General features: G+C 36.9%; 1 long non-coding RNA gene across 1 annotated transcript in view; it reads left to right on the top strand.

Annotated features, from left to right (window-relative positions):
• Nucleotides 1-23,718, top strand: part of LOC134146069 (uncharacterized) — a 44,522-nt gene extending 20,804 nt beyond the window's left edge. The window contains exons 3-4 of the long non-coding RNA XR_009959773.1: nucleotides 4,168-4,313; nucleotides 22,791-23,718. This is a non-coding gene — a long non-coding RNA (uncharacterized LOC134146069). The remainder of the gene's footprint in view (nucleotides 1-4,167; nucleotides 4,314-22,790) is intronic.
• Nucleotides 23,719-24,381: the final 663 nt, after the last annotated feature.

The following is a 24,381-nucleotide window of genomic DNA, read 5'->3' as shown; positions in this document are numbered from 1 at the left end:
GCTGCATTGTGGAGGGGCAGAGGGAGGGTTGTCTGCATGTCATAGGTAGAGACTGAGAAATGTAAATCTTCAAGTTTCACATTGTCAGTTCAAGAAATTCCATAGTTTTCCTCCTCCATTGCTATTTTAACATGCTGATTTATCATCCACTTAAAGTAGTGAAAATAGCATACCTTCTTGCTAGACTCCTGTAACTTTCATATGCCATCCTCTTGTTTTTCAGTTGCCTTCACATAACACTGTCAACACAAAAACATTGTGTAAAAACTATCCAATCTTTGCAGATATTTCATAGCTGACCATTACTTTTTTTGTAAGCTCATTCTGTCAAGATTATTAAAGGCTTTTTCAAAAGTCAGTGAAATTGATGGCATGTGGCATCTTCCTTCCTAGTGCCTTTTCTGAAATTCTTTTCACGTTCTTTGCTATTTCTGTACCTTTGATTTCATGCACCACTGTCATCTCTTTATAAGCCTTTTTGTATTGACAGTGCTACCATGCAACACCATTTGTTTCAGTCTTTCAAGTCCCCTTTGTTTGGCAATTAGGAACTTAAGTGTTTGCCAGTTGTTCAATATTCTCCTGTGATTCTGTGCACAGTTGGAGGTACTGAGTAGCTACTCATTCCATTTGTGTGAGCAGTTCAGTATCTGGGGATATAATGCTGGGTTTTGATGCATCATGATTGTTGTGAACAGATTTTTCCCATTTTATAGTATTTCATTCTCAACTTTTAATGTCTTTTTCGGTCTTTCATCTCAAGAATTTTGGATCTTCAGTAATGCTCTGAGGGAAATGGGTTGTTTCCATAACCAGTCATCCAGAAATAGATTTAAAGTAGGAAGCCAATTGTGTCCCAAGCAATCATCTTGCATTTTGTCACAGCTTTTTTGCATTTGCTTTCCATGATGCATAAACATCCTTATGATGCTGAGCCAAATTAACACATGGGACCAGATGAGATTTCAAATCCATCCAAGAGAACTAAGCCATAAATCCCATTATTTCCTCTCAATTACTTTGTGGAGATGATTATCCTGTGTGCTTGCCTCCTGAACTCACTACATCTTTTTTCCAGATTTTTTTCTAGCATGAGGAATAGCCTGTTAATACTCTTAGAAAACCTCTTCCTTGGATCCTATACTAAGTTGTTTTCTGAAACCTGGTATGAAATTTTAAATTTGCAGTGGCTAAAGGCAGATGGAAGAAAGCCAGTAGATAGCTTCCAATTCCTTTACGCTCCGTAGAATAGAGCAGCTTCTTTGGTGTACCAGGTTTAATGGCCAAAGAAATTGACTTCTCTTGCAATCAGATTAGAGCTCTGTTACGCAAAACAGCCATGTGCGCATCAGATACATTCATAACCAATTCTTAAAGAAATTGCACTTGCAGATTTATGAAGCCATAGCCAGATTGAAGACAGGGCTTTTATGAGCTCTTGATGAAGCTTAATTAGATTGTATGATGCAGATAAGTTTAAAAAACCTAGAGGTTCAGTATCTGGAAAAAAACCTTAAAAATAAGTGATCTATGAACAATATAACTGTGCTCCATGTTTTTCTAAACCATAAGGAAACTGTTCACCAGGAGTTCAGTTTACAAACAAGTTAATTTAGTAACAACTTTTATGTCATATTCACTGAATAAATACTACTTTTTCTGCATATGGTATACCTGCAGAAGGACACAAGAGCTTAAGCACTCCAGAACAAAATGAATTATCAGAGCTCCTGTGTATCAGTATGCTTTATGCTTTGAAACATGAAGAAATAAAATCAGCTCTATTTGTTAGCTAATATTTGCAACATGGCTGTTCATTTTTTAAAATAATGTAAAAATTTGTTAGATGCCATGCAAAGAGTGTGGATGTTATAGCTAGGATGAAACATTAGCATAATAATATGTAAACTAGCGAGTATTAGAAGAAAGAGCTTGTGAAACTAGGAGAGATCTGTGAGCATGCTTCTCAGTGAGGCTTTTCACTTACTAATAGTATTTGGTCCTAACAGGATCGTTTCAGATGTCTTTTAAGGGACATTTGACTTTATAATCTTTGTGAGTCTGTGTTCAGAAATGAGTAGGGAAGTCCAGCTGAAATGACGTAATTATCATAAACTAAACAACACTAGTAAGAGCTTGTAGCAGTGGAGATTTTGTATGAATAACATGGTGCAAATAGTCTACCTAGAGAACACCAAACAAGCTATTAAACAGCATTAAGTTGCAAACAGTTAGGAGGTATGATAGGACTCACGTACGTACGTCAGTGGACTCAAAGCACAGGCTTCCGCATGGAGTGAAGATACACACAGCATGTTGCTATGCTCAAGTGTATTGAAAAATATTCATGATCTCAAGCTGTGTTTTCTAGCTGGGAAAGACTGAGGAATAAGCTATCAAGGAGCAGTAAGGGCCAGCTGCTCCCTAAGGGAAAGGGAGCTGAGCATATTAACACAGCTGTAGGGCAGGGATCTGTCCAGGCAGGGCCCAGTCCCACAGTACCTGGGTGACATGAGAGGGCAGGCCTGCAGACAGCAGCTAGGATCAGCTGCGAGTCCAGATTGCCAGACGAGTTGTGGAGATGAGGCAGATCCAAGCTCAAGCCAGGAAGTCAATCCACAGGTCAGGTCCAGTGATGTTAACCAGGGATAACATCGGTCCAGTCCAGCTGGTCAAGTCCATAGTGTCAAGGCAGGTCCATGGTCACCTTGTGGGTCATGGTCTGGATCAACAGTGTCTATGGTCAGGCATAGCTGGCCTTGAGCTAAAGATAAGCACCTCTGTGTAACTGAAGGCCTAGGTCTGATCTGTGTGTGTTTGAAATGGGTATTTGAAAGACTAGAAAAGAATGGTGAAAAAAGTTTTATTTACTTTAGCAAGAGAGATGTTCTTTGTGAGAGATCACACAGAATCCATTCAAACTGTAGAGGAAATATTCCTTTCCAAAAACTCACATATTACATTAAATATTCAGGTCTAGCACTGAAGCTTTGAATTGGGTAATAACAAGCTAATTCATTTATGTCAAATACTTCCATCTGTACATCTTAGGAGGAGGTGAGAAAATAAATGGCATGATGTAGAATAGGGCAGCTCTTTTGGATCCTTGTCCCTATACACTGAAGGAGCATCTGAACAATTATTACTGTAAGCAACTCATCGTGATAGCATTAAAAGAAAGTATATCTATCTCACTGGTATCTAGTGGATTACATACCTCCCAAGCATTGTCAGAGACGTCATTTGTATTCCTATCCCATGATTTTTTCTTTAATCATTGTTCAGAAAAACTGTGAAGAAGACAAACATAGTCTTTCATTACCATAAGTCTTCCCTGCTGTTGACTGCGATTTTGGACACAACATAGTATTTTTTGTCTATGCATCCTAAATCTGTGTAAAGCTGCATTTGAAAATAATTTATATTTATATAAATTATATAATTTATATAATTTCCATTTTTATGACTTTAATGGAGTAATGTGTTATATTCGTGCGCATCCAGGTGTGTTATTCAGGATATTGGGGAACTGGTATGCATCAGGTAATTGGAAACAGGCATAATATTGTGGGATATACTGAGGATGTCAGTGCAGAGATATGCCAAAAGCTCTGCGCAGTTAGTTCAGTTTCAGAACAGTTCAGCAATGACCCTGTTAGAACTGGGCCTTATGGAAGCTCTTGGTGAATCTCCATACTATGCCCCTGCTTCTAAGAACTCTTACTAGCGCAGGCACAGAGTACAGAACTTCCAAGAAATCCTTTTCCTTTCATTGGATTCCAAGCCCAGAGACAAGCCATATGGGAAAAATGGTTAATTACAGAAATCATTTCAGTTAGCGGTTGGGCGGCAGGTTTCCGGTGGCTCCTGTGACTAACGAGAATGGTGCAAATTTCAGAGTTATTATAGTCCTATATGGGAAACTGTGTGTAGCACCTTCTGAGTATGTAAGATAATATATACAAAAGGGAGTTTCAAAAGTTATGTTTAAGGAACAGGAATGAAAGAGAATATCCAACAATAATTTGTATGTTATATTCTGTTACTGATTCTGTCAGTTCTAAATGTAACTTGTTGCATTGTTTTACATTATTTGTCTTATTTTTCTTCCATAGTTTTCTTCAGTGCTGATTTGAAGGTAATAAAAGGTTTTTCTTTCTCTCTCAGGCATGTCTGATCCTCAGCTTTTATGAATAAATATTCATCTGTGCATCTTCTCGAACATTTGTGGATAAATTGCCATGTTGCTATGCAAAGAGAAGAAGGCTCTGAGCACTACAAATCATCTCTGACAAGCCGATACTGTAACACAGGTATTGACCCTATCTGTCTTAGTACAATCAGTGATAACTTTGGGCCACAGGCTAATATAACCTTTATTCAACTAATACCACAGACAGCTACATTTTTCTTAATATTTATATTCATTGAATAAGAAATTAATCTGCCTATGTGACAATGTCTATACATAGACACTGTAACTAGTCTTATAAGATAGATCACAAGTCCTGTCTGAGGAGTAGTTTATGACTGCACTATCCAGAAGATACCATAGGAGATGTGTGCCAAAGACTGATCATGTTTCCTGTGTATTTTTTGGTCAACCTCTGAATGTTCTGAATGCTTCCTTCTCCCCATGGGCCCAGATAGCTCACCTCTTGAGCACAGTAACATTTTTGTTCCTTTCCTAGTTTGTTCTGTCCCTTCCCTATGCACCCAGGCTGCACTCTCTGAGTTACCTGAGGTGCAGACACAAATTTGGAGCTATCTTCATACTGTTAGGCAGGAAGTCAGTGTCTTATTTTCTTTGCTCTCACACTGTTTTGGAACAAGCAGTATAAGCAACAAACTAATGTACTTAAATCAAAAGGAGTAACTGCCAACTTAGTATTACGCAGATGAACAGATACAGAAGAGAAAGTGGATAAATCTAGGCAGTCTAGGCTGATGGCTGTCTGCTCACAAGATGCAAGAGTGACAGTTATGAATTCATCTTCTCATGTGTACTGTGAAGGCTGGGCTTACTAATACAAGGTTGAGTTTTCAAAGGGGTGCGTGTGTGCCAGGCTCTCTGATCTCTCCTGAGTACTTCTGAAAATTTGATCTTTATGCTTTTTTTTTTTTTTTTTTTTTTTTTTTTTTTTTTTTTTTTTTTTTTAACGAGAAACCTCTTTTCCCACCTCTCAGGTGTGAACTCCTCAGGATGGGGACTGTCTTTGGCTAGTGCTAGTCGATAGATGAGCTTAGTGCAAGGTGATCTTATCTTATAATGCAAAGAATTAATGGTAAAACTGCTGCATCAATTACAGCTCAAAGTAAAAACAAGAAACAAGTTGTCAAAGTGTCAGTAAAAAGCATGGAGACTGCTTTCTACATCCACTATCTTTTCCGTGTTTGGAATGCTTAGAGAAGAAGAAAATTAAGCTGTATTTATTTTTATAGTGATATACTATGAATGCCGTTAATTAGCATGGAGAAAACAAATGATCCTAAAAATAATGTTGCAAATGAATAGTGGTTAGAGAGATGATAATGCTTTTGCTGGCTGTGTGACAAGCTCCAATACAAGATGTCTAGTCTAAAGTTTCCACCACAGAAAGACTCGTTGCTGTAATTTATGTAAAACAATATATTTTATCATTCTTCTAATAAAATTAACTACAATCTGGGCTTGTAGTGCAGCATTTATATGCTGGCCTGTCTGCCCAAAGGTCATTGTATTGTCCGTGTAAAATGTTTGAATCAGTCGTGAAAGAAGAGTAATGGGGTGGAAACGTCTTAATAGGAAGTGTTTGCCTCCCAGGAATGTAGGAGTTCTCAGTATTTAACCATAGTAGTAGGTGGTTAGCAGCCAAGCCACTATAATAGGATGAGAACTTCTAATGTCAGCATTGGCCCCAGGGATGAAAAGCACGCAGTTTTTTTATAAATAAAGGGCTTACTTCCTTCTGCAATTTAACAATAGGTATTCAGCTTCATTTTAACTAAATGATTTTATTTCCTAAAGCAAATACAATGTCTGTGTTAGGATAATAAGAACTGCTATCGTTGTGCATAAAAATCTGGTTCTACTGATTGGCAAGTGGCAGGACTACTTCATTTCAATGGAACCTGGTTCTACCCTTCCATATAAATATCAAATCACAGTAGAAGCCTTCCGTGCTTTGAGTAGTATCTAGAGCATTCTGGATATTCAATGTTGGCACTGACAGATAGCAACAAAATTAGATCCCATTGTGCATGACAGTATGTGAACCCTCAACAAATGGTTATCTTTGTGCCTAATAGTTTACATTTTAAAAGTAGATCACAGCAATTCTATGAAAAAAAAAATAATTCTTATGCCTGAATCTATGCAAATAGTGCGGGAACAAACTTTCTCCCCCCCCCCCCAGGATAAACTAGGCTAGAGGAGACAAGCTTCTGCTGAGCGCTCATTCTACCATTTATAGAAGAAAGATGAAGTAGAATTCATGTAAAAATATCATGAAAGTGGAAGCAGGCTCCACTACAGGCTAGTCTTGCTTCCTACTAACCCAAACAGGAAGCATCGTAATCACTTCAACAAGGAGCCTCTTGACTAGCTGGGTCAGCTGAGTGCAGGGCAGCTGCTATCCTCTCTGTAGGACGCTGTGGGCATGAGACTTTGGCCCTGATTCAGTGCAACACAACATGGTTTTCTGAACACTTTAGCTGTGCAGTTAACAGAATTCACCTGCTATGCATCTTAGGATAGCAGCCCTCAGAGCATGTGGTATGAGTAACAGTGACCTCTAACTCAGAAAATAGTCTGTCATCAATACCTACTATTTTGCTTTTTGCCCATCAATCTAAGTTGCTGTTCGCAGACTACAATAAAACGTTTTATTCCTGTTTGCAGCAGAAATACCTGCATTCCCACATCCTGTCACATACACACATGCTTTCACTGCTACCTTATTAGTTTAAGTCAAGGAATGAAACTCATTAGCATTAATATACTCACAGCAACCCAAAACTTATTAATAAGAAAATAATTCTTTCTGTGCAAAGTTTGTGTGTGTTTATGTGTGCACATGTTAACCAGCAAAATCAGATTTTGCCTTAATTTTTGAGATGTTGGGAAAAGAAATTATGCCTGCTAGAGGAAATCTGAACTGGTGCGATTTTACTCTGACTGAGCTGGGAGTCACAGGACTGAAATGACTAGGTCAGGAGAGGAGAGACCATTCTGCTTTGGCCTGAAAGAAGAGAGAGAGAAAAATCTGAGGGACATGGAAAATATCAAGATGTCTTAATAAACAAATGGGCCAGACCCACGGCCTATTCAGCTGTAGTAAGTCTGAGAAGATGCAATGAATACAGTCAATCTATGCTGGTTCACACTAGGCCTGCAGACTTTCCAGGGTTTGAATGAAATAAGTCATGTAGTAATTCTTTTAAAGTTTACTGGGATATCTAAAGGACTGACTTTCACTTGTGAGGCTTTTTACGAATGTAATTTTAGCAAGAAGCCACAGGATTCAGGGTAGCATTTTTTAGACTGGTTGGTGTTCAGTGGTATATTTTTTCCCTTTGAGGTTTACTTTGTTCCACAGCTGTGACTTTATTGGAAAAAGTCTTCACTTAGTATCTGTTTTTTCATTGTCTGTTCTTGGTGGTGTTTGCTGGAAACAGTATATAACATTTTCAAGTTACCAATGAAAAGAGGGTGTCTTATTAGGAACCTTCTTCCTGGCCTTGTTAGATTGCAAATATGCTACTCAAATCCTACTCATAACTCTGATTTTATAAATAGTAATGAAAGTACAAAAGACAAAAACTATACAAACTTGAACATAAGTCCGAAAAGTTATAATCCCAAACAGTCCATAAATCAAATGATAAGATTACACCAGATGAAGAAGTCATGAATAACAAGCATGTAAGCTCACTTGGTGCTATGTTGGAAGTGTGCCATCTCCTAGAACTACTAATCAAATCCACCTAAACTAGTGGGTTTTAACTTAAATAATGTGAAATATTTTCCGTCTACTATATTAGACAGTAGATTACAGAAATCAGAGAGAAAGGTTTAACAACTAAAGAAAATAAAAGGAGAAAGTTGTATTTTCAAAGACATTTCCTTTGCAGTAAATCATCTTTTGCCTCCTCACTTATGGGAGAGGAGGTTACCTTTCATTTAGTTAGAATTTGCTTAAAGCCTTTCTCAGAGGCAGCAAGATACTTGGCTCTTGGAAATGTTCCCATGAACTAGATGTGTCTAAAATGGCGTCTGATTTCTCATAACCTTCCTAACCTTTTAACCTTTGTTGTTTCCAAAATGAAGAATTTTGAAATATAAGTTCAGAAGCGAACTCCATCCTTTCAACAAACCTTCTTATTAGGTCAGATAAGACCATCTGTGCAGTTTTAGTGAAACCTTCCAAAGTGTTAGTGATCCATTGACTTTTTCTTCAGTTGGCAATTAACATAAATAAATGGAGATTTGCCCCAAATGTTGTTTGTTTGAAGCTTATCTTTAGTTTGTAAATGGTTGATTGTTGTTTAAAGATAGAAAGATATCCTAAAGAAATACATCTTATGGCTTAACTTTATTGTTATGCAAAACTGGATGAAGTGCTCTTAACATAACAGAGATAGGATGATAGGATGCTGAGCAAAGCTCCTTCAGAGAATTTGCAAGTCTCCAAAAGAAGGTACCAGTGTTGTTCTTCAAATCCATTGCCCTTACAAGTCAGTTAATTAGTCACCTGAATGAAAGCACAGTATATTGTTTGCCATATTCAGGAAGCAGAGTTGAACCCATACTAAAAAGCCCCATCATGACAGCAAAATTAAGAGTTGATGTTGATGTTGTAAGCTCCAAACCAGGTCAGCCTCTGAGAGTTAGGAACAGACAGTAATTGTCTCAGAAAACTGTAAGAAAACATGTGGTATCACAGACATCAATGTGTACCAAATATGGTATCAAATTTTATTGCTGATTTTTCACTTGCATTGGCAATTTACTTAGCTATTGACATTTTACTTAGCTAATTGTTCAAAATAGCTGATTTAAGTAAACTCTTTAATTAGTAGCTCAGGAGATAGCTATACTTTTACATAGTGATAGCAGAAAGTATTACTAAGCATTATTCCTGGTGTGTAAAGAACTGCTCATTTTGGGAGAAAAATCTTTCATGGGAAAATGGGAAAAAAAGAACCTGTGTTGTGTCTGCTATGAACATAAATAAAGATCAATCATGTAAATTGTTCTTTACAACAGAGTAAGAACTAGTAATGTAAATAAAGATTCTCATTATTAAACCTTTAAGTTAAAACAAGAAAATAAGGCTTTGTCTGAGACCTCAAAATCTTAAAAAATAAGAAGGCAATACCCACACTTCTTTATCAGCTGCTTGCTGTTGTACATGCTTTGCCTTTATATATTTTGTGAGGCATTGCAATGTATTGTTTTGAAAATATTGGCAAAAATAAAATATTTGTCCTGCAAATACCCCAGATAAGGAACATGCAGCAAAGAGCTTTAAGTACTGTTGCTTCACTGTTTTCTTAGACCTCATACAATATTCGGTAGGGGAAAGGAGAGGGAGCAATTTACTGGAAAATAGTTACAGTCACTCCAGATCTGAAGTAATAGTTAAACTGAGCAGAAGACCTGTAAAATATAGTCTGTTTTAGTATTATTATGTTCATTATTATTGGTTTTAGTATTCAGTGACTATCAACTGTCTTTGGAAAATGACAGGAATTAAAAGATGATATAATACAAAGTAAATTTGTAAAAATTAATTTTTAGTAAAAAAAAAGCTCTGCATAAAACAGACCTCACAGCAATGAAAATTGGCTTCATCTTTACCATGCCAAGTGCTCAATCCAAGCCTAAACTGTTGTTTCATTTTGTTGCGTTCTGCAGACATATTTCCCAACCATAATTTATATCATTAAGTACTGACTACCGTATAAAAACAGTACACAACCTTGTACTATGTAATTGGGGCATGCTATCACTTTTCCTTGCAATTCTTATTTAAATTTTGTGGTTGTTTGTACTTGTTTTGTAGAATAGTGCTGCTGAGTCAGATTTGTTCAAGGATAAATATTTTACAGGGAAACATTTCCTGAGAAAGCAAGGTTCCAGTAATAAAGGAGCTGTTTTGAGCTCATGAACTGTGAAGTTTGGTGTAAAAAAGAGTTGTAATCTCAGGCCTGATTTTTTTCTTGGAAGTTGATTTTACATATTTTGTTCAGCAGTTCTCTGCAATGATGGATGATGGATGGCAATCATTAATCCTGTTCCAACTTCACCAGTGTAACTGTTCCATAGCTGTTACTACAGCCTAAAACTGCATTCATATGTGATGTCCTCAAGATCCTTATCCTAAAAACATTAGCAAATGGATCTATGTATTTTTTGGAAACCTCTTACCACCTATATTCATTTCTGTTCTTTGCTGAAAATACTTTCTATGTTGGTCTCCAGAGCGCTTCTCTCTAGCTTTTGAAGGAGTCGAGTTCCCCTGCACAATCTGCTTCACTGCTGATTGTAACATCCTATCTTATGTATAGCTTGCTTTATATTTCTACAGTCCCAACCATCAATCTTTCCAAAATTTTAGCTCCTTATTTGGGTGATGGTGTAACGGACCCAGACCAGGTTGGACCAAAAGACTAGTAGGCTTCATTTGCTTTTGTCCTCTAGAGGGGTATATCTCTTGCTTTTACCACTTTCTAAACATAGAAGACCAAGCTTGGTCTAAACCATTGTGTTGTGAGCTGGTCAGTCAGAAAGTTGTCTTATTCTCCCCAGCTCTGCCCATCATTTCAGTAAATTTAAAATGCTCTCAGCATCTTCAGAGCCCCCTTGCTGAATCACCATGCCACCAAAACAGGAAACACAAGCAAAAATGTAGAGACAAGGAATTCTTTGTCCTGGCCTCTGATACCCAGAAATGTCTTTGAATAAGTCCGGAGTTTGCAAACCTGTCTTTTCTGCTACAGACCAAGCTCTTAAATGGATATCCTGTCCTTTTAGCCTCCTCAGACTCTCAGGGAGCTCGATTTTTTTTTTCACCTACAAAGGCCCCTAAACTCAGAGTGAAAGGAGCACAAATGTAATTCCAATTTTCACTTTTAAATGTTTTTTAATCAGTCTATGAATGAAAAACTGGCACAACAGAAAGATAATAGCTTGTGGCAGATGCTTAAGAATAGAACAAAGATACGGTGATACATTCCCAGAATATTCAGCTACCAAAATTATCTTATATTCAGGAACTTTACAAGGTAGAGGATCATCTTTGTGTTTAAAAGCCTTCATTGGATGTTTCTTCAATGAATTTGTCCAGTCCCTTACAAGACCTTATAATCTTCTAGCATTCACAACATTCTTTGTAAGAAATTTCCATGAGGCAATCTGTTAATCTGATGATTGTGAAGCGATTTCAACAATGCAGGGAAATTAGCAACTCTTTGATACTTTCTGCCCTTTATCTTAACATAGGAAATTACTCAGATATTGCCCAAGCACTGAGCTGGGTCCTTGAGTGATACAAATTGAAATCAATGACACTAGGGTATTATATGAAATAATACGATGTCACTACTGTGCAAGAGTAGCCTTGAGTTTGGGCCTGAGGCCAGATCTTTTCCACACAATTTACCTTCAAAAATTCCTATTAGATTAGTTCTACAGAGACCATGATATACTCCCTGGAAGACAGAGTTGGGTGAGTCCTCTAGGTATAGGTAGAGAGTGCTCATGAGCAAACTGACCTGCTCATAGGGCCATGCCTGGCTTTGTGGTCTAATCTGTCTTGTCTGGCTTTGCAATGCTGTCAAAAGGCAAATGTACAGGATATAAGATGATACAAAATCCTTCTTAAAAAAAGACCCTGAATTTTTTTTACCCTAAGGACATACAACATCTGTAGAAAGTCTGCATTCTGATTGCCTGCAGGGGGGGAAAGAACACACGGAGCTGAGTCCTGGGAGCATTTTAGGCTCCAGTATTCTTGGAATTCTTGGAATCTCTGAGCTCAGATAAGTATAGAAATGCATCCCATTTCACATGGATGCTAGGGTTTCCTTATGATAGAACTTCTCTTTCATTCTAAATACATACATTTAGGATGTAACTTTATGTGCAGGGATCTTAAAAGCCTTCAAAAGGCCCTTTGTCAGGGTAGGTGCTCTGGAAGGTATTTGTAAGGCTGTCCTCAAAAGATCTGATTCATGAGGACAATATAGCCTACCTAAGTTGAGTCAGGGACTGGAAGAGCATATCGTAATAGGTATCTTTTGAGCAACCACTGCTTCAAGGGTTTCATGTGGACTACGTAACTTTTGGATAGCTCTACAGGGAGTCACCACTGTGACTAATATAGAGCTACACACCACTGGCTGCAAGTAGTACTTTGGCTGCAGCAGCTATATGCTTGATGCTGGCCAGCTATTGAAGGATGAGCCCTTCTTTCTGTGCAAATTTTGCAGCCTGTGCTGCAAGGCCAAACATGTGTTGAAGCAGTTTGTGACCTGGGTTATAGCTGATATAAAGCTATCTTAACACTTTGCTCTTAGCCTGGAAGTTCGGCCTTCTGTCTTCTAGCAACTCAGCACGTGTCCTTCCTATTGTGTTCCCTCTCAGGTTTAATTCCTTTTAATTCTATATATCAGATCATCTTTTCCCCTTATTTTCTCAGCAGACAGTTGTTCATGGAAAAAAATGCTCTTAGTGTCTGACTGTTGGATGGATCGTATTACAAATACAAGGGACAACCTAACCGGGGTATGTGATGTGGCAGTTTTCCTCAACTCTGACCCTATTTCAGTAGGACTTAGCACCCTCACCTAACTCCTGCCCACAAACTGTTTCCCACTGTAGGAGTGCTCATTTTCAGTACAAAAATATCCCTAATGAAATGTCAGATTACCCACATTACTGCTTTTTAATGAATCAGACTCTCTAATGCAAAATAATCAGTGTGGTTTTTGGTTTGGCTCAGAGACAGCTTATAATAAAATACCGAGTAGTAAAATGTTAGGTTGGAGATGCCAGAATAATACCAATTTGTGCATGCCTATCACATTTTACTCATGTAATTATAGAGTTGTTCTGTTTTTGCTTACAGCAGGGACTGTTGTACCCCGTTGGCAGATGTCCACTTCAGATCCCCTCTGTGCTGATTTTCAGAGGACTGGAATCACTCTGGCTTGCTTCTCATTTGTGATCATTAGTTGGAATTTTTAGCTAAACTGGGCTGGTTGTACTTTCAGCTGTGGACACCTTCGGTACTACTTCCTGTGGCAGATTGGGGCTTTCACGCTGTTTTGGATGTCCTCATGAGCAGTAACTCCGGTGAAAGTCTTGTAAGACAACACGTACATGGTGGAATGCCAGTCACTGCTTCCTGGTGCACATGTGTGTCAGCAATCAGGATTTCTAAGAGCTTCTCCCTCTTGAACAAACATAGAACCCACCGTAGTGTTGGAGTAGGAGATGCAGTTACGGAGGCCAAAGAGTCACCAAAGAGTCATTGCCAACTGCCTAAACTGTTTCTGGTTTGAAAGCTTACTCCTTAAAAAATAGCTAGATTTGTAGTTTCATGTGTGGTCCTCTGAAGTGCCGTGGAGTACTTCTAGTGAGTACCTAAAATCCCTTCTGTTCTCTGTGTCTGCAGGCTAATGCAATTCAAATTACGCAGAAATTTGCAAAAGCAAGTCTTAAATTATGGCCTCCGCTCTTTAATGAGTATCTACTGCAAATGCGATGGTTGATATTCAGGGTGAAATTCCATCTTCTGTAGACAACAGCACCAAATCTATATACTTCCTCAGGTCTTCATAAGGCATGTTTTTCATTTGATTACTACTACAACTGGAAGTTTCAATCTTGCAGAGAAACAAAAAGATGTGTCTATTTCTTTTCGCAAAGCAATTAACAGGGTATCTTGTGTTAGCTGGCAGAGCTAATACTTCTAATTTTCCCAACTTCAATGGCCTATCCTAGATTAGTTGTAATGATAATGAGAAGCATGTTCTGAGGCTTGCCATCCAGGTGGCAGAGTAAATTCTTGTTTATTATGAGTTGATAAATCAGCTATTACTTAATTTATACAACAGCTGCAAAAGTAATTGCTTGGATATATTGAATGATTATGTCTAATGAAGGTGGATTTCTAATGACAGCTACATTCTGAAGTTGTTACTCACACAGCTATAACCAGAGCTTGGAAATTTAGGAGGACTTTAAAGGAATCATCCTGTGAAGGTTGACTTAAAGAATAAATCTTGTTCAAAGTTATTCAATGGGAAACACTAATCTTTTGCTTCTTCTTCAATCATATGTGCATCATTAAGTATAGGAAGGAGAAAAGTTAGGTTAGATTATTGTCCATAAGAGGATTAATATATTACACACATTGCTGAATCACATAAATGCAAGAAAATCAGTAGGATTTTAGTTATTCAAATGGGAAAAAAGCAAAATAATTGGAGTAGAGTGAAACTAGACACATTTGGACTGCAGGAAAGGAGCCAAAGTATGGATACTGGATGATTTGTAGAACTGCTCTCATCCTGTAGAAAGATGTGGAAAATGGCCTCAGACATTAATAAGCATTTGTATCCTGGAAGATGTAGCTGCACACCAGTGCACCACAAGCTTTCTTACATTGCTTCTTTCTCTGATGTTCAGTAAGATAGTATCATGGTAAAATACATGAGCCCTGTATCTTGCTCAGAATCACACCGGTGGAAGGGTGACTGAATAGAAGAACATTGTATGCATTCTGAACTCACTTCTTGGAAGGATGATAGAGTATCAAGGGAGCAGCAAAGAACTGGGTTGAAGAAACTGTCTTTTGGGAATTAGGGTAAGAAAATGTTACTAGCTGCAGGTAATGCAAATGGAGAAGGGGAAGTGCCTGAATAGATGGACGGATGAATGGGGACTTGAACTGTGAATGGATTAGGCCATGAACAAAGTGGGAGAGGAGGTAATAAGGAGTAAAGAGCCATACTAAGGCAGATTCAGTACCTATTTATTCTTGCTGGAATCTCAGAACTTGGGTATTCATCCCTTATCCCTCTCTTTTTTTTAATATAGATATATTTCTATAAATAACTCTTAGACTGCGGAACACCACTGATATCTGCAAAATCTTTCGATTGACCGCAGTGAAAGTGGGATTGTTCCATGCATTTTTAGTTTACAAGCACTGCAGAACTTGGTGGTTTAAATAGTTTTGTGTCTGAGCACACTGGCATTGAGCCATGTCATCTTGTTTTGTGATCATTGTGTGCATACTGTGTAGAAGATTAAATAGGCTGTCTTCTGCTTTTCAGACTGTTTCCAACTCTTTTCTTACTACAGAATATATTTATTTCCCTTAAGCCATGATATTCTTTTAAAGCATTATCTTTTGCATTCCACCTTATGCATTATTGTTCGAGAACTCCTTGCTTTTTATCAATTTATGATAAATGTGATTCTGTTGCTTCATAAAACTGATGGTTTCATATGATTAGCAATGTCAGAAATAACATTTATATCAGCACTGCTGCTGATCTCCAGCCATTCTGAGTGTCAGCGTCAGACTTTGTAGGGACTCTGAACTAGATAATTTTTATGCACCTCATAGTGGATCAGCAATGCATCACACGAGGAATTTGAGAAGGAGCACCAGTATCTGTGCATCCATTCCAGTATCCATGCTCAAGTCAAACCCTGACTGAAGCTGAGATCTGAGTGGTAATTCTCATAACTACTGTCGAAGAAAGGAAGCAGTGGTTGTCCATTGCTGTCAATACTGACAGTCAACTGTTTTTTTTTTGCTGCACTAATTTTGAGTATGAACTCCTATTTGGCTGTGAAGTTCAAATTTCACAAGGAATGTTTCCCCGGGCACAAGACAACAAATGTCTTGTTGACCTACCCTTGTTCCTTCCTGAATGCCTTGCTGCTCTCTTTTCCTCAGTAATGAACACAACTGTCATAGTTATGGAATATTTTTAATTCCATGGATATGGAACAACCTAAGTTAGAATGGGGCTCCATTATTATGTAAGAAATAAAACAAATATAGCAAAATACAGTACACAGTAATCCTTGCCTCAGTTAAAATCTCATTTTTTTTTAGAGGGATGAGTGTTGGGAAGATATACAGTCTGGTCACTGGACTAGGACACCAAGATTTATATTCTTGTTTCAGCTCAAATACTGACTGTCTATATGACTTCTGCCAGGATTTTTTATTTTGGCTTTTTAAGGTCCTTGAGGACTTAAAGATGTAGATAAAAAACATGATTTTATCTATACGGTGTAGATAAAAAGCATGATTTTCCCCTTCTGTCAAGCACTTACCTCCCTCTCTTTTTCCTACTTGCATCTGAAGGTACTTTGAAGTTTTTGAAAATGTGGTAGTTTAAATGGAATTTATCTTAACGCTTTAAATGCTAAGTTATTTGGGGAAGAATTAGCTTCAAATACCTTGATGTAAGCTTCTGAAAGTTGTATCATCTAAGTCTTAGACACGTAACTTAGTTCTGTACTGTGCGTTTAGTAGTGGAAAATAGGCACAAGCAAATGGCAGCATGGTCCCGTGATTTTTAAAGGAGCATAGGATGTGAGTTCAAGGTTTAATTTTTAAACATATAAAGATAAAATGAATCCAAACTTTTGCCTACATGTCTTTTACTGTACTCCCAATTGTTGCCTGTTGCCAGCCTTGCCAGTAGCCAAAATTGCTAGCTGCTTATGTAAGAGTGCCTAGTACTCAATAGTGTTGAGGCCCCTAAACTCTCCTATAGTACATGTTAATAAGGCCTCATTTCTCAGCACGATTTTTGTTATAAATGGTTGTTTGAACATCAGGCACATCTGCTGAAACCTCAGTCATCCAACCTGCAAATAGCTTTACTCAGCTGATGCATTTCACATCTCTGATTATTTGTATTCATTCTCTAAAAACTGAGCGATACAGCACTGTCTCTACTTCATTTCATTTTACTGATTGTGACAATTATATCCTTAACTGTGTTACCACTGTTCTTCCAGATAATTAGAGTATGTCATTGTGTAATTATTTGTGATTCTGTTATATTAGGTTTGTTAAGTCCTCATTTTTCCCTTACACAAGAACATGTGCATTTCCTGTGCTAATATTAATGTTCACAAAGATGCAACATTGAAAAAAAATCAATAGTAAGTTTTGTATGAGCATTTTGGTGCACATCCAAGCTAGATGCTAATAAAGCAGAGTAAGCCATGATGGTTGCACTGTATTTTGCTCTCTATGAATAATAATTTTCTAAGGCAGCGTATTTCAAATAGCTATTGAAATGCTTTGTAACTTAAAGAATGTATACATGAAATCATTAAAGTCACTTTCATCATCATAGTCATTAAATTATCTTTAAAGGTCCAGCCTTGCTGTCTTGACTTGGTGATGTCAGTAAGAGGTTTTCATGGCTGGGGCAAGCAACATTTGGCTGTAAGTCATTCTAACTAATAGGAGAGATTTGTGTAGGAGCTGTTGAAAAAAGCTCCACTTCTCTTAGTTTTATTACTCTGAGTTCAATGTCATGTTACTTGACTTCAACAGATACTTACTCAAAGGCCATTGAAATGGAAAGATTTCCCATTGGGGCCTTTGGGCATTTCTGGATTACAAATAATGGAGAGGATTTCAGTGGCTTAAGTGAGCTTTGTATATGCAAAATGTTTAGGTCTAAAGCTATGTTGATTTACAGTTGTATCTCACTTCATTTCATGCAAGCATCTTTTCAAAAAATAGCAATTTGTCATTTTTAGTTGAAAACTATAAAGAAATTTCTGACATGAAGTTCCTTTTTCTTAAAACAACACAGTATTTGTTGTGTGAAAAACACTATGATAGGCACATTTCGTGAGGTGAATGGTGTATATTCAATGTGTATGATTATACAGTGGTTCCATAGAAAACATTTTCTGTGGATGCAGCCTAACGAAACATGTGCTTCCTATTATATCAAATACATTTTTTACAATAATCATTTCAGCATTATGAAAATGTTTAGATGCTTGATTTATAATTTATATCCTTCTTTCAAGTGTCACCTCTTAAAACTCATAATCATTTTATGAAAAAATATTTCAGCTCTTTTAGCAAATACTGCTAAAAAGACTCAGAAAACAAAAGAAACCCAGTCACATGTATTCCATCTCGAACTGTTTGACCTCACTTAGAATTAATAGGATATTTTTATAAGATTAAAAAAAAAGCTTAATAACATTCATCTGCCAATCATTTCCATTATTCTCCTTTAATTGTCTTCTGCAGTCATTCTGTCTGTGTCTGCCATTCTGGCTCTCTCTTCTTGTAAAATACGCTAGCAGTCTATATGTGGAATGAAGGAGGACTGAAGAACAGAAAGAACTGAAGCACTCTGGCTTTCTTTTCCTATAAAGTACTTGAGCAATCTGTTACTCAGGGGAGGAGGGAAACACATGGTGGAGCCCTGTGTGAAACTCTGGACTTTTTGCTTTGTCTTTAGGAAGGACAACATAGAAGTAAACTGTGCTTTAGGATAAATATTAAAGGTTAGGAATTTCTGTTGCCTGGAATGAGTCTTCAGATTTTCAGATATGAGGTCTAGGAATATAAATTTTGGTCTGCTGTTTATCTTTCCTTGATTTCTTAGTCTTGTAAGGCTTAATTCCCATTTTGCTCAATGGGCAGTGGGTCAGGACTTCACCATTTCCTGTCTGCATTGGTTTTTGGTTTTTGCCTCTGTTACAGTTGATTGTAAAGCAATCTTAAGGGGGAGATTTTTTGAATGAAGAAGATTAAAACAAAATCAGTGATATTTTGCTAAGTTTGACCACATTCCTGGCTCGTCTTTTTTTTATTTTTTTTTAAGCACCTGGCTGAAACATGTTTTTCAAGGGCAAATCACTTGTCTTTCATTTACTTTAATATATCCAACTGGCAGTAAGCACATAGGCTTTGAAAAAGACAGAGATTACCAAAATGAAGTGCTATATTGTGGACCTACATTGCCTCTTTGTAAGATAATGAGGAAAAAAAGAGACGAATGGTCATGCGAAGGAAAGCAGAGCAGAGATTGTTTCTGTTGTTAAGCAGTATGTTTCTTTACAAGCAAATTGATGACAACAAGAGTATTCATGCAGTTTGTTAGTATTCCATGTGTCAGAGTTTAGTCCTAAGTTTGGAAAATAAAAAGAATCATCTTTATACTTCGCATTTCCTTGATATAAATGAAAGCATAAAGTATAACTGAAAATAGAAATGCAGCACAAAAAGCATTTGTCAGTATACCATAGGTGGGTGAGGAAGTTGAGACAGAATGTAAATTCTCTCTGAGCATAGAAATTTCACCAATATAAACAAAGATGCAATAGCTGTGGGCCTGTTTGGCAATACTAAACCAGTTAAGTGGATAAAGAAATAACTTGCTTTGCTAATAGAGGATGATAAATAGCATTACGAGTTCAGACATTATTTTGTATGATTGTTGGGGAAAATCCCCCTGAAACTTACTGGCTTAAATTTTTATCTTCCTGTAGACATATTAGGGATGCAAGGTAAAGAATGGGATATTTTTAGAAAAATAAAAGATACTGTGAAATAGATCCATTGTTATTTTTAAGTGACAGTTTATACCTACAAGCCTTTTTCACAAGAGAAATTCTTCCTTAGTAGTGCTGCAAAATCAGTAGGACTATATGTGTAATGCAAAGTGCTTACCTGAGCAAAGAATTCAGGATAAGGTACATGAATCTTTCCTTTGGCAAATAATAGAGGTAGTAGCTTATTTGAAAGGAATTTTAACCCACTTCTCTCTTGCTTTCCACAGTTGTTTACTCTTGTGAGTGCAACAGTAATGCATTTAGTATCCTGAGTACAGGATTAAAACAACCTCATGCTAAAACATACTACTGATTTGTAAGTGTTCCCCATTTCTGCTTTTACTCTAGCCTTATACATTCACTATGTATTTGTCCAGCTAGATGGGATTACATTTTCAGTTGAACCTTTGTTCAAGTACGGACAGCTACAGACAGTTTAGAGCACAGATAGTGACTTTTTCTTGAGAATGCATAAACTCAGTTTTAATTAAGCATTTGATCTGCTTACATAAATTTGGAAAGCACATTTGGTTTTCACTTGTCTCCCTGAGTGCCTAACCCCCACCAAAAATTGTCTGCGGGACATATTTGAAAATGAGACATAGAATGTGTATAGATATTCACAACCAGTCAAGTTACCAAGATTTAATAAGTTCTTAAACTGAAGTGATTTAAACTATCAAGTTTTACTTTAAGCTGAGGATGACTAGGAGTACACATGGTTTGTTTGTGAAACTCATTTGATGAGCAGAGACTTATTAAGGCATGTAGTTCAATCACTTGAAATCATCAGTTCATACCACAAAAGTAGTATTTCAGGCTCATGTATGTGCTGTGATAAAGCTATATGTAAAACACAGCATTTTTTCTTTACTACTGCAATTGCAACCCAGTGATCAGAAAATGAAAAAAAATGCTTCTTCAAAGTTGAAAAAAATACGAGCTTTAGAGGCTGGAAGATGCTATAATAGGAGTCAAGCCTTTTTCAATTTGCTATTCATGAAAATTCTAGAATGTTATTTTACACATTTATAAGTATTGATAGACTAACAAAGATTTTAGTTTCCGGATACCTTATTCTGATAGTGTTTGGAATATAATCACCTTAATAATTTTTCTGCCTTGGGTGAAGTGTAAACCTTGGCTGGCCTACACGTTTTCTACATATGACAAGTGATGCTAGGATGTATTCACACTTTCAAAGTTGTTGAGGTCCAAAGCCTTACAAAATCAATATATGTTTGCTTTCCCTTTTTACTTATAATTTCCAGACTTCGAAGCACCTTTCTCATCTTTTTTATTTACTTCACAAGATCCCTGCTGAATTGCTACTGTCTAGCCACTTCAGTTCTGGTATGAGGACCTTGATGTCCAAAGTATAAGTGATTTACTGTTAGGGATGCAGTGATACTCAGTGGCCTTGTGAGAACATGAATGTAGGAAATAAGAGCTGAAGGAATTTTCTGGATCAAGTCCAGTTACCTGTTAATGCAAACAATGACATTGTATCACTCTATCTGTGGCTTTTTCAAGTTTTTTTTTTTAACTAGTTAATCTGTTTGCCCACTGCTCCTTTAAGAAGGCTCCTGCCTAATTAATCCGAACTATTACCACTAAAGATCATCTGGGATAAGATTCAGCCTTCAGATGAGTGTCCGTTCTTATGGTGGGCAATAGGATGCATTAAGTAACAGCTATCTTGATTTTCAGACTAAACCTGTGCTCTCGCTAGGCCTGGTGATGCTCAGAACAGCTAAAAGGATAGGATAAGATCTTTAATGAACTATAAGCTAGTGAAAGATAGTTGTGGTTCTGCAGATCAGCATCTTCCTTCTCATAACTTGTCCTTTTTCTCTTCTGCAAGTCTTGACTGTGCCATCTTTACTTCAGGAGGGAGGTTGCTTTTGTTGGAACTCTTTAGGGCCTATTTACAGCCAAATCCCAATCCTGAATGTGACTGATTTCTAAAGATGTCTCTGAGAGATGAGGCAACAACAAGCATCAACTGCTGAACAATAGCAAACTCATTTTGGGAAAAGCAAGTATTTTTCAATTTCAGCCTGATTTAATGGGCAAATAAAAGATGACTGACAACTTTAGGAGTATATTTTTGCGTATTACCTAATAGAAAGCCAAGAATACGGGAGGATTCACCTTGCTGAGGTCTTCCAATGTTCTTCCTACCCCAAATCTTCCACCCTGTGACTGTTCCTTAGATTCTTTTCAATTTAAGAATCCCCAAATCTAATTTCAGCTTAAGCATCCTCAGTCTATTGCTCCAAGGCAATATGAAGAGGAATTGTGACATGCCTACTCTTAGAAAAGATGGATAGAATAAACAACCCAAATCAGTTTAATTGTTTACCCACTAAATTAACAAATATTTAACTATTTCATTTAGTCTGTGATTCTCATTAATTCTGTTATCTTCCTACCAAGATTCTATGTGATTTGTGTGCTTGTTATTTTCTAAAATATGTTCATTTTCCATCATTCTTGGGGAGTAGTTACTTTAGTCTTCATTCACAGTTCCTTTTGTATAATTAATTCATGATCAGTCCCCACAGCCCCAGTTTCGGATAGCCTTATAACTTTGTCATCATATGTCAGATATATGTCTTTGTTTATACCATATCTGAAATTTCTTTTGCCTCTGCCTTGCAGTTCGGTCAAAACTCTCTAGAACTGATGGTGATAATAGCAGAACCTGCATGTGTCTAAACAAAAAAGTTCAAGAGTGTTTCCACAATTTGGTCTGAATTACTCTGATTCATAGAAGTGAAATAGTATTTAAGTGGATTTGGAAAACAATGAAAGAAACTGGCTTCCAAACTCTTCATTATAAAAAGTTTGATTCACCTTGAAAAAGATGTTTTTATTTTTAGATTTTTTTTTGTATGATTTTTGCCATCATCTGAATGAGTTACTAGATGCTACACAATGATATCTGCAAAAGAGTGTTCTAATCCTTCTGTGCTTTAATGGATAGTGCGAAGGGCTACATGTTTGAAGATGTCTTCCTTGAAGAATTAAAAAAAAAAGATTATCTTTGAACAAAGTAAGGGCTTGTGAATCCTCTGAAAAAACAACTTAAATAGCTATCTGAAATTTCATTGTTTTGAAAATGTATTTTTTCAGAGCAATGTGCTTTGTATGTTGTAAATTTATTATCCATCAGGCTTGTGAGACTAGACACACACAGTAGAGAGTCTTCGTGAACTCCAAAGGAACAGTCAAGGCCTGTGAAAAAGGATGAAATGACGAAGAATGTACTATCCTGTGACCTTGAAGATAGATGTTCAAGTCTTCTCCCTACCATAGACTTCCTCTATCTAAGCAATATTGTGTTATACAAGTTGACAAGTGGATTAGACTGGAAAGAAGAAGCAATTATATTCAGAAGCGTACTTAAATTGACCAAGCTCCCATGGACTTCAGTACAAGTCTTTCTGTTATAAAAGGAACTACTCTGGGTCTATAGGGAATATGTGTTTGCTACAAATGGTTTTGAGAAGGGAATTAGACATTTCCCATTAGTTCCTTATACTTAATGCCCATCAAGCTTCAGGCCTGTTTAAACAGTTCACACAACTTCTTCCTTGACTCAAGTCCTTAGCCAGATGTCTAAGCAGTGATAAAGTGTACATTTTTATCCAGGATTATGAAAAGTCAGATGCCACTTCTGCATGTGTATAGGTGCTGATACTGAGTAGTGCTTATTTACTATGTCAGTGTTTCTGTAACTTCACCAGTCCATTATAACAGTTTAATGCAGGTGAAACCCATTTTATTATAACAGTTTCACGCTAGTGTGAATCTATTAAATTAGTGTAAAACTCAACAATCAGTAGAGGTAAAAAAAGGTACATCAGGTTCAGGAAGGAGTACATTTTATACTGTATTTGTATAAAATTGGAGACATATATAGTCTCTGTGAAAATTGATATGAAAGGTAATCAAGAATAATATACAATGGTATTTCACTTTTCACTGAAAGACTGTAACATGTTTGGCAAATCTTATGAATGGCTCCCAATACTGTGAAAGAGATGGCCAGATTTATCCTCCACTGGAATTACATCAGAATAAAATTTGCTTTCGATTTATCCTTGTTTTTGGCTTGAAACTCTGGAAATGTTGAATTGCTGGAAATGTTTGCAAGTCTGACACTCAGCAATCACTTCTCTAATAATCAACACAAAAGAGAGAGTTTTATATGAAGACAGTTAAAACTCTTGCATAGATTAAACTTGTATAGAATTGGTCCAAAAAACACAGAGCTTTTAACTTATCAGTTAAGGATGACAATGTCGATTCCTGTATTTACCCAATATTCTAGCAAATATCTGCTCTGATAGGCATTGATAGATCTTATCATTTGACTTAAAAGAAGACTGGAAAATCAATCTACACAAAGGTATTTTCTTTAGAAATGTTCCTAAAATGGGTGAAATTCAGCAGCAGAGAAAAGAAAACAACTCTTCCATATTCTATTTTGTACATCCTATAGGAAGGCTTGTACTGCTGTAGAGGGTGAAAATTGTACCAGCAGGCAATGTTACACAGCCAGATTTTTCGTTATTTATCTATTGCCTAACATCTAATATTTAATGAATGAATTAACAGCAAAATACGATTCCTGGAGGTTTTTCAATGTTTCATGTGGTTAGGGCAGCTGTAGGCAATCTGTATAGGCTCCTGTGCTATTAGAAACTTATACTTGTTTAGGCAGTATATATTTCATTTATGATCTGCCAGAAAATATATTA

The sequence above is a fragment of the Rhea pennata genome, chromosome 13 (genome assembly GCF_028389875.1).
Source record: "Rhea pennata isolate bPtePen1 chromosome 13, bPtePen1.pri, whole genome shotgun sequence".
Taxonomy (NCBI): domain Eukaryota; kingdom Metazoa; phylum Chordata; class Aves; order Rheiformes; family Rheidae; genus Rhea; species Rhea pennata.
This window is presented reverse-complemented; position numbering and strand designations above follow the sequence as displayed.